General features: G+C 41.1%; 1 protein-coding gene across 1 annotated transcript in view; it reads right to left on the reverse strand.

Annotated features, from left to right (window-relative positions):
- The window catches only part of LOC110500600 (adhesion G protein-coupled receptor L3), a 490,597-nt gene extending 476,724 nt beyond the window's left edge, over nucleotides 1-13,873 (reverse strand). The window contains exons 1-2 of the mRNA XM_090213301.1: nucleotides 13,735-13,873; nucleotides 13,305-13,366 (exon numbers count right to left, since the gene is read on the reverse strand). The gene's annotated coding sequence lies outside the window, so the exon portion shown is untranslated. The remainder of the gene's footprint in view (nucleotides 1-13,304; nucleotides 13,367-13,734) is intronic.
- Nucleotides 13,874-15,757: the final 1,884 nt, after the last annotated feature.

Consider the following 15,757-nt stretch of genomic DNA (forward strand, 5'->3'; position numbering starts at 1 on the left):
TCGACGATAAACGCAAATCCGACCATGACCCCTGGTGAGACAAAACTGCGACTTGTCAGTGAAGAGCACTTTTTGCCAATCCTGTCTGGTCCAGCGACGGTGGGTTTGTGCCCATAGGCGACGTTGTTGCCGGTGATGTCTGGTGAGGACCTGCCTTACAACAGACCTACAAGCCCTCAGTCCAGCCTCTCTCAGCCTATTGCGGACAGTCTGAGCACTGATGGAAGGATTGTGCGTTCCTGGTGTAACTCGGGCAGTTGTTGTTGCCATCCTGTACCTGTCCTGCTGGTGTGATATTCGGATGTACCGATCCTGTGCAGGTGTTGTTACACGTGGTCTGCAACTGCCAGGATGATCAGTTGTCCGCACTGTCTCCATGTAATGCTGTCTTAGGCGTCTCACAGTATGGGCAATGCAATTTATTGCTCTGGCCACATCTGCAGTCCTCACGCCTCCTTGCAGCATGCCTAAGGCACGTTCACACAGATGAGCAGGGACCCTGGGCATCTTTCTTTTGGTGTTTTTCAGAGTCAGTAGAAAGGCCTCTTTAGTGTCCTAGGTTTTCATAACTATGACCTTAATTGCCTACCGTCTGTAAGCTGTTAGTGTCTTAATGACCGTTCAACAGGTGCATGTTCATTAATTGTTTGTGGTTCATTGAACAAGCATGGGAAACGGTGTTTAAACCCTTTATAATGAAGATCTGTGAAGTTATTTGGATTTTTACGAATTATCTTTGAAAGACTTGGTCCTGAAAAGGGACGTTTCTTTTTTTGCTGAGTTTATATACCTGAAATATATACATGTCAGGCCTAACATATAAACCTGTTATATAGGCCTGAAATATATACCTGACATATAGGCCTGTTATATGATGCCTGAAATATATACCTGTCAGGCCTAACATATAAAGCAGGCCTGAAATATACACCTGACATATCAGCCTGACATATATACCAGACATATAGGCCTGACATATAGGCCTGAAATATATACCTGTCAGGCCTAACATATAAACATGTTATATAGGCCTGAAATATATACATATATACCTGTCTGGTCTAAAATATAAACCTGTTATATATGCCTAAAATATATACCCGACATATAAACCAGTTATATAGGCCTGACACATATACCTGTCAGGCCTAACATGTAAACCTGTTATATAGGCCTGAAATATATACCTGACATATAGGCCTGAAATATATACCTGTCATAAACACCTGACATATGTATATTTTTTGTCTTTTTTGCCTTTACCTCCCTTATCTCACCTCATTTGCTCACATTGTATATAGACTTATTTTCTACTGTATTATTGACTGTATGTTTGTTTTACTCTATGTGTTACTCTGTGTTGTTGTATGTGTCGAACTGCTTTGCTTTATCTTGGCCAGGTCGCAATTGTAAATGAGAACGTGTTCTCAACTTGCCTACCTGGGTTAAATAAAGGTGAAATAAAATAAATAAAAATAAATATAAACCTGTCATATCGGCCTATCATATATACCTGACATACAGTATTGGCCTGAAATATATACCTGTCAAGCATGACATATGCACCTGACATATAAATCTGTCATATCGGCCTGACACATATACCTGTCATATCGGCCTGACATATATACCTGACATATAGGCCTGAAATATATACCTGTCAAGCCTGACATATACACCTGACATATAAACCTGTCATATCGGCATGACACACATACCTGACATATAAATGTATATAGACTTCTAAATATACAAAGACATAAATATGTTTGTCCAACCACCAACAAAGTATTTTCGCAAAACACGTCTGTTAGTTTTTGACCAATAAATTCAATATCTAAAGACTAGGCCTACTCTCAGTGTTATTATATGCCCTTTAAACCCTGCTCAAAGACTTTAAATGAAGAATATTGAGTTGAGTATGCCAGTTCTTCATAAAACCCTGACCTTACTCATGGCTTATATCAGTCTGCTGGGGGATTTGAAGTTGAATGTCGGATGACACGTCAATATATCCTTTATAAGGGAACAATAGTCACAACCCATTGGCACAGACGTCAATTCAACAACATTCAACATGAATTCATTATTACTATCTGTGTTGGTGTTGTGTGACTATGGCACATCATAGTAATCCATGGACAGACACTGATTAAAGGGATGTTTCACCCAAATTAGAAAATGACATCGCCCTACCCTGTAAGCAGTCTATTGACAAGGTATGACACCGATCCATGCTTTGGTTTTGTTTACCTGGCATCTGTTTCAAATGCTAACTTTTAACATTTGTTGCACAAATCCAATGCAAGTCAATTATATAAGTATATGAACAACTTAATGTAAATTCTACAAAGTCGAAAAGGGTAATATGTAAACTTTTTAAGTACTTGAAAGTAACAGTGCTTCTGCAACAGAGTCGGAAACTGTGGCCATTTCAACACAGTAAGCAGAAACTGCCATGTACATAAAGTATGTGAAGAACGTTTGTTTCACCGGGGAGGGAACTTTCCAGAACCTGGCGTCCACACCCACTAGACAGACATGTTGACAAATGAGCACAGTAGGCCCCTCTCCAAAGTCTCCTTGAATATCGGGTTACTGTCTACTTAGTCTTAGGGCCTCGGCCAGTATCTTAAATCTGCTGCTTTCCAATACGAAAGCACTTCAGGTGATTTAAATAGCAATAATTTAAACGGCGCTAGAGCCATGACCTGGCGTTAGCAATAAAAACCGGAGAAATACTGTTGAAACCGCCGCTATCACCTGATTGCTTTTTAACCGTCATTAGTCTTGAGGGACAGTTTTCTCAAAGCGCCGTCAGTGAGAAGTTACCTCACCAATGGGAAAACGTGGAAATGAGAAAGGAATTAGAGAGAGAGAGAGAGAGAAGTAGGGATAAATCAATGGGTGGGAGGCTCGTTATGAAGCAGATCATTGCAGACAGTGTTGGTAATTAGCGTGGAATGGTAATTTAGCTCCAGAATGTGCTAGGAACCAACTGGGTTGGAAGGTTGAACCAGTCTGAGCTACTTAAAACGCGGGAGACAGAGGACGGAGAACGAAAGGGAGGTTGCACTACAGTGTGCTCAGTCATGCCAGAGAATTCATATAATTACAAGATGCTTGTGTCTCATCCCTAATAATGGGAGTCGTTGGCCCAAAGGCAGGATGGCAGGTGACAAGCTTAGGTCCAAAATAAGTCCATTCCTGTCTGGTCATGCTTTTACCCCCCATAGGGCTAGCATAGGGATTACCATAATAGGCACTGATTTAAGAGTATAGCGGCATTATTAACCATTTTATTAGTCTATTCAGTTTTTTCTTACTCATATGTGATCACAATAAACAAATCATGTTCAAAAGAAGACACTGAATAAAGGCCTAACAAATGGCTGATAATACAAAATAGATGCCCAATATATATGTCATTGTGAAGTATCACAATGCTGGTTGATGATACAGTAACAGAGGCCCTATAGCTGGAAAGACCAGGACCAACAAAGTCCACAAATACTGTTATAGGGTATAGGTTCATAAAGTGATTAGGATTGCAAAATCCCCTACTTTTCCAGAAATCCTGGTAGAAGGATTTACGGATTTCCACCTTATTCCACCGTAATTCAGGGAATTTTACAACCAGAATTTCTGGAAAACAGGAGCATATTGGGAAACTAGTTGGGAATTTTGCAACCCTAATCCTAACTGACTGGACAGCTCAAACAAGAGGGCTATATGGACCACACTTTCTCCAATGGCAGCAATAAGGATGCTACAGATTAATAACCAGAAAGAATATGACCAAGTAATAATCTCATCATGACACATGGGCCTTAGAGTAACTTTTGGTGCAACAGCCTACCTAATTAAACTGTCACTGGCTAGTATATGCACAAGGTTGCACAGGGAGTGGTACGTAAATACCTACAGTAGTTAATGTGAAGTAATGCAGAAACTTCGGAGCCACTCTACTTGAAGGGGGTATAGGCCTACTAGGGCATTCATGACACCTTTTTCTACCAAATTATGACAAAAAATACAATTTTAAATACCTAGTCGTGTCTTTGGCTATACCGGATTATGTGATATGACTTGCTATTCTATAAAATAATGTATCCATAATTAATATCACCTGATTGAGCTATTCATTTAAATGTAATTAACTAGAGAGTCAGACACCACAAAATAATATTTATAGACTGTTATCTTCCGAATAAACTCTTAAAGACCTAGTAATATTTTACACCCATAGCAGTCAACATTAATCTTCATCTTATTTCAGTCTCATCTGAAAGTTGTACATTCTTGGTTATCTGCAAGAACCCTGGCTAACAATTTGAATCAGCAATACAAAATTGGGTTTAATCACTTATTTACTAAATACCTAACTAATCACACATAATTAAATCATAACTTGATTACAAATTGCGTCATAAAGGAAAACATCCCTAGTGGGCGGAACAGATATGACAGCTTGTTACACAAAGGAAAAGGGTCTGGGTTGAGTGAAAGAGCAGGAAGACAGGAACAAAGGCGAAGCTGTGCTATCGTAAATACAGTATCTTATGCATTCTAAATTACCGCCCATTTGGAAAAGGAAAATGCAATAAATATTTACTCTGAGCTGCGCTTCAGTAGGTTGGTGGTAGATGGAAGGCCGTGTTGTCCTTTGAAGAATGTCTCAGGTTGTCAATTGGATACGTTGTAGTAACGCCGTTGTGTGATAGACGGGACACTCTGTCTGTTCCTTCCTAACCTGCGTTTGCAGGTGCGGTCGCTAACTCAACAGCTAGGAGGTATCACTTCTGTAGTGAATAAGAGTTCAAAGTTCATACCATTTGCAACCAAAGCTCATGATGATGTTGGCTTCATTCTGAACCATTCTGACATAGGAACGTCACCCTCATATCCTCGGAACAGATAGTTATTTTGTGGTCAAGGGCTTATATATTATGGGAGAGGAGGGCGTGTTTGAAAAGTTTTATAGCCCATTTCCCTTCACAGAGGCGGGCCACTGAGTGAGCAGCCCTAACTTATGAAAACCCACATCTCACATTTTAGAAGATAAAATCACATTTCATCCCATCACAAATAATTTAATATTCAAACATTTAAATTGAACAACAATTCCATGTGAATCCGATAACTCTGATGTGTAGACTTTCCACTGTAGAGTTTATGTCATCTTATCATTGATGAGAATGTCTCAGATGACAACCGAACTGACATCATATTCATCAAGTACCACCGCATATGTTCAATTGTTCGGATTACCAGAATATAGTTCATTTCCCCCCACATTCTGATGTTCCCAGAATCTCTATGTTAACCAAGTTTAAAATTTTTTTTAACCTCAGTAGGTTAGAAAGAGGAAAAAGGGGGGGGGGAAGAGGTATTTATGACTGTCATAAACCTATCCCCCAGGCCAACGTCATGACAACCTCAACAATGATTTAAGATTCATTAACCAGTTGCTGTTGAGATTAATTTACCACATGCTACTCTCTCCAACCTTGCAGTGCCCTTGTGGGCTACCTCACTTGTGCAATCTATCTTGTTGGGGCAAGTGACACTTTGAGCTTACAATGGCCAGCCCCAAGTCGTTTAATTTTTTTCTTGTTCTTCATGCTATTTGCCCCATGACTCATGCATGCTTTGTTGACTATGAACTTGCTTGTTAACCCGACCGTGTGGCAGACAATGTTTGGTCCCACACTTGCAACTCTGACTCTCTATTGGTTACAGAATCTTTTGGCCTCCCATCTCATTCTAACCACCTCTTGTCAGCTTTGTATTTATGTTACCTGATGAAATTGCTGCACAATATGATCTTATTACCTTCTGATGCACATTTAAAAATATACACTGCATAGCTATCCCTGTCCTCTTCCATGCCCTGATTGTATTAATGCTGATGATACAGTATCTGGAAATGTGCATGTACACCCTGGCCCATCTACTGTTGCTAGCCCCAATTCTGACTTGTGCTCGGATTTCTGCTCTTTTAAAAGCCTGGGTTTTCTGAAAGTTAACACTAGAAGCTTATTACCAAAAATGTATCAATTGAAAGTGTTGGTTCACAGCTCCAATCCAGATGTTTGGTCATTACTGAGATGTGGTTAAGAAAGAGTGTTTTGAACACTAATGTTAACCTTTCTGGTTCTAACCTTTTTTAGCTAGACAGATCTTCCAAAGGTGGTGAACTGGCAAAATTTACCAAGGAACAACTTCAGTGCTCAGTGCAAGTCTGTCCCCAAACAATTTGATTGGCTGGTTTTAAGCATTAAGCTTTCAAATAGCTCTTTGTTCACTGTTGCTGGGTGTTATTATCCACCATAAGCACCGGTCTGTACCCTACCTGCCCTAAGCTTTCTCCTGGCCCCTTACACTAATTCTGAATTTGTCCTGCTAGGTGACCTAAACTCCCTGAATAAGTTCTAAAGCAATGGGACTCCCTAAATCTTTCTCAGGTTATTACCAATCCCACAAGGTATGACTCCAAACACCCAGAAATGGTTACTCTCCTTGATGTTATCCTCACAAATAATCCTGATGGGTATCAGTCCGGTGTTTTCTGTAATGAACTTAGTGATCCCTGCATAACAGCCTGTGTTCGTAATGGCTGCTCAGTTAAACGACCTGTCCTGCTAAAAAACTGCCTTCCTTCATGACCTGGCCTCTGTAAATTTCTATAGAATCAGCTTGATCCCCTCTGTTGAAGACCCTTGGACCTTTTGTTTTTATATTTTCAGTGACTGAGACAGCAGATAAAAAACATTTGAATTAAAGAGGTTCAACCCCTGGTTAGACCGTGATCTGACAGAGTTACTCCACCTCAAAAATTACATTTGGCAAAAGGCTCAGCACAAGCACACTCAGGCTAACTGGCTCTCTTTCAGGCAAATTAGAAATAAGTGCAGACAGGCTATAGGGAAGACTAAAGTTAGTTACTTTAAGCAGGGTCTAACCCCAAGAAGTTCTGTAAAATGAGAATAAACCCTCCTCCTCACAGCTGCCCATGTCCTTTAAAATTGACGATGTGGTTGTTACTGCCAAGGAGCGCATGGCTGAGCTCTTTAATCACCACTTCATTATGTCAGGATTCCTATTTGACTCAGCCATTCTTCCTTGCCCTTCCAACATTTCATCATCTCCCAGCCCTTCTAATGCGACTAGCCTCGATGCTCCTTCCTCTTTTTCCCCTTCCGCGATACAAAGTTTCTCACTGCAGGCGGTCACTGAGTCTGAGATGTTAAAGGAGCTCCTAAAAGATCCATTCGTCTTTAAGGTTGCAGCCCCTATAATCACTAAGCCTATCTCTAACCTTTTCAACCTGTCTCTCCTCTCTGGGGAGGTTCCCATTGCTTGGAAGGCAGCCATGGTGTGTCCTTTATTTAAAGGGGGAGATCAAACTGATCCTAACTGTTATAGGCCTATTTCTATTTTACCCTGTTTATCAAAAGTGTTGGAAAAACTTGCCAATAATCAACTGACTGGCTTTCTTGATGTCTATAGATGTCATGCCCTAATCTGTTTCACCTGTCCTTGTGCTTCTCACCACCCCCCTCCAGGTGTCGCCAATCTTCCCCATTATCCCCTGTGTATTTATACCTATGTTTTCTGTCTGTCCGTTGCCAGTTCGTCTTGTTTTGTTCAAGCCTACCAGCGTTTTGTCTCAGCTCCTGTTTTTCCCTAATCTCTCTTTTTCTCATCCTCCCGGTTTTTGACCCCTGCCTGCCCTTGACCTGTCGTTTGCCTGGTTACAATAAACATTGTTACTTCACACAGTCTGCACTTGGGTCTTACCTTGATTCCTGATAATAGTATTCTCTCTGGTATGTAATCTGGTTTCCGCTCAGGTTATGGATGTGTCACTGCAATCTTAAAGGTCCTAAATGATGTCACCATTGCCCTTGATTCTAAGCAATGTTGTGCAGCTATTTTTAATGACTTGGCCAAAGCTTTTGATACGGTAGAGCATGACATTCTTCTAAAGAGTATTGGTGTCTCTGAGGGGTATTTGGCCTGGTTTGCTATCTACCTCAAGTGCAGTGTATAAAGTCATAACATCTGCTGTCTCAGTCACTGCCTGTCACCAAGGGAGTACACCAAGGCTCGATCCTAGGCCCCACGCTCTTCTCAGTTCACATCAACAACATAGCTCAGGCAGTAGGTATCTCTCTCATCCATTTATAGGCAGATGATACAATTTTATACTCAGCTGGCCCCTCCCCAGACAACAAAGCTTTCTTAGTGTCCAACAAGCTTTCTCTGCCCTTAACCCTGTTCGGAACAATTCCAAAACAAAGGTAATGTGGTTCGGTAAGAAGAATGCCCCTCTCCTCACCAGTGTGATTACTACCTCAGAGTGTTTAGAGCTTGAGGTAGTCACCTCATAAAAGTACTTGAGAGTATGGCTAGATGTCACTGCCTTTGGTTCCTTCCCCAGGCGTCATTGTTTCTGTTTCCTGTCTATGTTTCTTGTTCCTGTCGTGTTTCTTGTTTTGTATTATGTTTAATTTATTTATTAAAACACTCACTCCCTGAACTTGCTTCCCGACTCTCAGCGCACATCGTTACATTGGCAGGTAAGGTTGCTCTCGAGCAGCTAGATGGGCTTTACCATTCAGCCATCAGATTTTCCACCAATGCTCCTTATAGGACACATCATTGCACTCTATACTCCTCTGTAAACTGTCTATCTCTGTATACGGGACGCAAGACCCACTGGTTGATGCTTATTTATAAAACCATCTAAGGCCTCAGTCCCCTCTGAGATACCTACTGCAGCCCTCATCATCACCCATTCTGCCAGTCACATTCTGTTAAAGGTCCACAAAGCACACACATCCCTGGGTCGCTCCTCTTTTCAGTTTGCTGCAGCTAGGGACTGGAATGAGCTGCAAAAAACACTCAAACTGGACAGTTTTATAGCCATCTCTTCATTCAAACACTCAATCATGGACACTCTTAATGACACTACTTGATGCTTCGCGTGATGTATTGTCTCTGCCTTCTTTCCCTTTGTGCTGACTTCTATGCCTATGTACCATGCTTTAAGCTGCTATTATGTTATGCTGCTGCCATGCTGTGTTGCTACCATGTTGTCATGTTGTGTTGCTACCACGCTGTGTTGTCATGTGTTGCTGCCATGCTGTGTAGTTGTCTCTAGGGTCTCTTCATGTAGTGTTGTGGTGTCTCTCTCGTCGGGATGTGTATTTTGTCCTATTTTTTAAAATTTTATTCCAGCCCCCATCCCCGCAGGACGCTTTTTGCCTTTTAGTAGGTCGTCATTCTAAATAAGAATTTGTTCTTAACTGGCTTGCCTAGTTAAATAAACTCAGCTGTTTACCCCACAAAAAGTGGCGGGGTGCCACTTTATTGTTTAAATCCTAGAGTAATGATACATGTGGTATCTTCCCGAATATAGGGCAGAGTTTTCTCTAAATATGGAGCTATGGGTTCAGACATTGATGTGTGCCGACTGGAGAGCATGTGGTTCAGGAATGGAAGTTTCTACTTTGTAAGGGATGTGAGTGTGCACAGTAATGCATTTGAAATGAGCTGTTATGTTTTTTGTTCCTCTGTGCATAGATTTGAGAAACATATGACAAAGTCATATTCTCTTTGTGCCACGTCACATTGGAGGGAAAGAGAGTAGGCCTACTATGGATGGTTGTAACCTAATCTGTCACAAATTACACCCTATTTCTTATGTAGTGCCATACTTTTGACCATAGCTCTACACTCTTAGAAAAAAAGGTGCTATCTAGAACCTTAAAAGGTTATTTGGCTGTCCCCATAGGAGGACCCTTTGAATAACCCTTTTGGTTCCATTCTACAGAGGGTTCTACATGGAACCAAAAAGGGTTCTACCTGGCACCAAAAAGGGTCCTATGGGGACTACCGAGGAACTCTTTTGGAACCCTTTTTCAAATAATGTATTTCACTATCTAGGGCATAGGGTGCCATTTGGGACTCAGCCCTACCGCATGCTAATCCACGTGCCGTTTCGCTCTATAGACACTGTTCTGGTGTTCCATTGTTTAGCTGGAATGGAAGGTTCGTATCCGGTATATTTGAATGTGATACACTACATGACCAAAAGTATGTTGACAACTGCTCGTCGAACATCTCATTCCAAAATCATTAATATGGAGTTTGTTCCCCCATTGTTGCTATAACAGCCTCAACTCTTCTGGGAAAGCTTTCCACTAGATGTTGGAACATTGCTGCAGAGACTTGCTTCCATTCAGCCACAAGAGCATTAGTGAGGTCGGGCACTGATATTGGGAAATTAGGCCTGGCTTGTAGTCGGTGTTCCAATTCATCCCAAAGGTGTTCAATGGGATTGAGGTCAAGGCTCTGTGCAGACCCGTCAAGTTCTTCCACACCGATCTCGACAAACCATTTCTGAATCGTCCTCACTTTGTGTATTGGGACATTGTCATGGTGAAACAAGAAAGGGCCTTCCACAAGTTGGAAGCACAGAAAGGTCTAGAATGTCATTGTATGCTGGAGCGTTAACATTTCCCTTCACTGGAACTAAGGGGCCTAGCCTGAACCATGAAAAACAGCCCCAGACCACTATTCCTCCTCCACCAAATTTTACTGTTGGCACTATGCATTCGGACAGGTAGCGTTCTCCTGGCATCCGCCAAACCTAGATTCGTTCGTCGTACTGCCAGATGGTGAAGCGTGAGTCATCAATCCAGAGAACGCCTTTCCACTACTCCAGAGTCTAGTGGTGGCGAGCTTTACACCACTCTAGCCGATGCTTGGTATTACGCTTTGTGACTGCTCGGCCATGTAACCCCACTTCATGAAGCTGACAAACAGTTATTGTGCTGACCTTGCTTCCAGAGGCAGTTTGGAACTCGGTAGTGAGTGTTGCAACCAAGGACAGACAATTGTTTTGTGCTAAGTGGTTCAGCCCTCGGTGGTCCCGTTCTGTGAGCTTGTGTAGCCTACCACTTCCCAGCTGAGCCATTGTTGCTGCTAGATGTTTCCACTTCACAATAACAGCTCTATCAGGGCATAACTTTGACTAACTCAAATCAAATCAAAGTTTATTTGTCACGTCCGCCGAATATAACAGGTGTTGACCTTACAGTGAAATGCTTACTTACAGGCTCTAACCAACAGTGTAATTAAAAAAAAAGGTATTAGGTGAACATTAGGTACGTAAAAAGACAGAGAAAAATAACAGTTGCGAGGCTATATACAGGCACTGGTTAGTCGGGCTGATTGAGGTAGTATGTACATGTAGATATGGTTAAAGTGACTATGCATATATGATAAACAGAGAGTAGCAGTAGCGTAAAAGAGGGGATGGCGAGTGGTGGGACACAATGCAAATAGCCAAGGTAGCCAATGTGCGGGGGCACCGGTTGGTCAGGCTAAATTGAGGAAGTATGTACATGAATGTATATCAAATCAACCCTAACCCTAATCTTACTTCCAGCGGCATTTTGTGACTGACTTGTTGGAAAGGTGGCGTCCTATGACAGTGCTACTTTGAAAGTCACTGAGCTCTTAAGTGTCCACATACTTTTATGTGTAAATTTAGTGCATGTGGTTGTCTCACCTAGCTACCTGAAGATGAACACACTAACTAACTAACTATAAGTCGCTCTTGATAAGAGCATCTGGTGAATGATTCAAATGTAAATATTTTACATACTGTACCAGTCAAATGTTTGCACACACCTGCTCATGCAAGTTTTTCTTTTGTTTTACTATTTTCTATACTGTTGAATAATAGTGAAGACATCAAACCTATGAAATTACACATATTGAATCATGTAGTAAAAAAAGTGTTAAACAAATCAAAATGTATTTTATATTTGAGATTCTTCAAAGTAACCAGCCTTTGCCAAGATGATAGCTTTGCACACTCTTGGTATTCTCTCAATAGTCACCTGGAATGCATTTCAATTAACAGGTGTGCCTTGTTAAATACATTTGTGGAATTTCTTTCATTCTCAATGCGTTTTAGCCAATTAATTGTGTTGTGAGAAGGTAGGGGTGGTATACAGAAGATAGCCCTATTTGGTAAAAGACCAAGTCCATATTATGGCAAGAACAGCTCAAATAAGCAAAGAGAAATGACAGTCCATTGTTACTTTAAGACATGAAGGTCAGTCAATGCCCGAACATTGCAAGAACTTTGAAAGTTTCTTCAAGTGCAGTCGCAAAAAGCATCAAACGTTATAATGAAACTGGCTCTCATGAGGACCGCCACAGGAAAGGAAGACCCAGAGTTACCTCTGCTGCAGAGGCTAAGTTCATTAGAGTTACCAGCCTCAGAAATTGCAGCCCAAATAAATTCTTCACAGAGTTCAAGTAACAGACACATCTCAACATCAACTGTTCAGAGGAGACTGTGTGAATCAGGCCTGCATGGTGGAATTGCTGCAAAGAAACCACTACTTCTGTTGCCAGCAGGCTGGTTAGCAAGCTGCCCACCAGTTCTGTTTTGTTTGGAAGCAACCAAGTCAAGAAGTATTATTTAGAGTTAGGGGTTCAGCCAAACTCTTTTTCTTTTGCAAAGGTAGCAACAGTCAAAAAGGTCAGTATGCTGGCAGAGCTTAAATGCTCTAAAGCCACAGGCCTGGATAATATTCCTGCATGGTTTCTTATAGATCCTGCTGAGCAAATTGGCCCTTGTGTTACAGATATCGTTAATCTCTCTCTTGAACAAGGCATCTTTCCCAGGGACATGATACAAGTTAAAGTTATACCTCTGTATAAGAAGGTGATAAAGTCTGACCCTGAGAATTATAGGCCTGTATCTATCCTCTGTAACATCAAAGATCCTGGAGAGAGTTGTACAAGAGCAAATGTATGAATATGTTAACAAACAAAGTCTAATGTATGATTGTATGATTTATGATACTACTTATTAATGTCTACTTTACTTGACTCACTTCATCAGGAAAGAGATTGATGAGGGAGACCTCCGTGGAATGGTACTGCTTGACCTACAGAAGGCCTTTGATACAGTTAACCTTTCTGATCTCCCCATCCCGGATCCGGGATCGTGAATACAGACTCAAGCTCATTACCATAACGCAACGTTAACTATTCATGAAAATCGCAAATGAAATGAAATAAATATGCTAGTTCTCAAGCTTAGCCTTTTGTTAACAACACTGTCATCTCATATTTTCAAAATATGCTTCTCAACCATTGCAAAACAAGCATTTGTGTAACAGTATTGATGGCTAACGTAGCATTTAGCATTAGCATTCAGCTGGCAACATTTACACAAAAAAACAGAAAAGCATTCAAATAAAATCATTTACCTTTGAAGAACTTCAGATGTTTTCAATGAGGAGACTCTCAGATAGCAAATGTTCAGTTTTTCCTGAAAGATTATTTGTTTAGGACAAATCGCTCCGTTTTCTGCGTCACGTTTAGCTATGAAAAAAACCCTGTATCCAGGATTGTGTAAATCTATCAGCAAGCTCATTAGCATAACACAACGTTAACTATTTATGAAAATCGCAAATGAAATGAAATAAATATGCCATCTCTCAAGCTTAGCCTTTTGTAAACAACACTGTCATCTCAGATTTTCAAAATATGCTTCTCAACCATAGGAAAACAATCATTTGTGTAAAAGTAGCTAGCTAGCGTTAGCATTTCGCGTTAGCATTTCGCGTTAGCATTAGCGTTAGCATCCAGCACGCAACATTAACAAAAACATAAAAGCCTTCAAATAAAATCATTTACCTTTGAAGAACTTCTGATGTTTTCAATGAGGATACTCTCAGTTAGATAGCAGATGCTCAGTTTTTCCAAAAAGATTCCTTGTGTATTAGAAATAGCTCCGTTTTATACATCACATTTGGCTACCAAAAAAAATCTGAAAATTCAGTCCTCAAAACGCGAACTTTTTTCCAAATTAACTCCATAATATCGACTGAAAACATGGCAAACGTTGTTTAGAATCAATCATCAAGGTGTTTTTCACATATCTCTTCATTGATACATCGTTCTTGGACACATGCTTTCTCCCCTGAATCAAATGGTAAAGTAGAAGCAGCTGGCAATTGCGCACCGAATTTGACGCAGGACACCAGGCGGACACTTGGAAAATGTAGTCTCTTATGGTCAATCTTCCAATGATATGCCTACAAATACGTCACAATGCTGCTAAGACCTTGGGCGAACGACAGAAAGTGTAGGCTCATTCGTTGCGCATATAAGGAGAGAATGGAAAACAGAGCTTCAGAAATTCTGCTAATTCCTTGGTGATGCATCATCTTGGTTTCGCCTGTAGAATGAGTTCTGGGGCACTTACAGACAAAATCTTTGCAGATTCTGAAACTTCAGAGTGTTTTCTTTCCAAAACTGTCAAGAATATGCATAGTCGAGCATCTTTTCGTGACAAAATATCGCGCTTAAAACGGGAACGTTTTTTATCCAAAAATGAAATAGCGCCCCTAGAGCTCTAACAGGTTAACCACTGTCTCCTAATCTCCAAACTGGAGGCACTGGGGGTAAGCAGTATCCCTCTAGGCTGGGTAAAGTCATATTTATCAGGAAGGGAACAAGTAGTAGTGGTTAATGTTTCACTGACTCAGGCAAAACCAATGAGTTGTGGCGTTCCGCAGGGGTGCGTGCTTGGGCCTCTGCTGTTTTTATTGTATATTAACAATATGAAAGATGTTTGTTCTTGACTTATTTTTCTTTATGCGGATGACTCTACACTTCTGCTGTCTCACAAAAGTAAAACTATTTTGGAGAGCATACTTAGCACAGAGCTTACTAACATTAGCACATGGCTTGGAGATAATAAGCTATCTTTGCAATTAGGGAAAACTGAGGCAATTAATTTTGGTTCCAGACCTAAATTGAGTAGGTCCTCTGAAATCAGAGTGGAGTTAGGGGGTGAGATGCTGACTACTAAAACGTCTGTTAGCTACCTGGGATGTATCCTTGATGGAAGCTTGTGAGGTGTGAGCATGGCCAATAAAGTGCTAGGGAAGGTTAATGCCAGGACTAATTTTTTGGCTAGAAAGTCCAAGCTGCTTGATAAGGACTCCATGAAAGTGCTAGACACTGCCCTCATTCAATGCCATTTTGACAACGCTAGTACTTCCTGGTTTGGGGGCTTATCTAAACGTATGAAGGGGAAGCTCCAGATAGCACGGAATAAGCTGATCAGGGTAGTATTGAAGGTGAGTCCACATACTCACATAGGCAAGAGCTGCTTTCAGGAACTAAACTGGCTGCCTGTTGAGGCTAGGGTGTCCCAGATTAGACTAGGTTCGGTTTACAGGAGTATTTATGGTCCTGCGTCCAGATATCTAAGTGATTACTTTCCTCATATTAAGGATGCACACCATCACAGCACCAGATCAGGTGTTGCTGATGTGTGCTTATCCTGTTGAGGATATGGCAGATATACGCCCCCTTTGGAGAGATTGGGTACCCCTAGTAAACTGGAAAAAAAATCTTTCAAAAATTGTTAATATATGCAAATTAAAATTATTATTGGATAGAAAACACTCTAAAGATTCTAAAACCGTTGGAATTATGTCTGTAAGTATAGCAGAACTCACAGGGCAGGCATTCTTCCAAACTAGTTTCTGTGGCCATGAAAGTTGGAGCAACTTTGATGTCATGCCCCCACCCCTCCCAACCAGCTATGATTCTGGGGACACTTTCTATCTCTTCCGCTAGATGTCCTCTTTCATTAGAGCTTCAAACCGTTCAAATCGCGCGAGAATTGACCCTATGGGAGTGAAAT

The sequence above is a fragment of the Oncorhynchus mykiss genome, chromosome 21 (genome assembly GCF_057628025.1).
Source record: "Oncorhynchus mykiss isolate SJ-2025 chromosome 21, ASM5762802v1, whole genome shotgun sequence".
NCBI classification, from domain to species: Eukaryota; Metazoa; Chordata; class Actinopteri; order Salmoniformes; family Salmonidae; genus Oncorhynchus; species Oncorhynchus mykiss.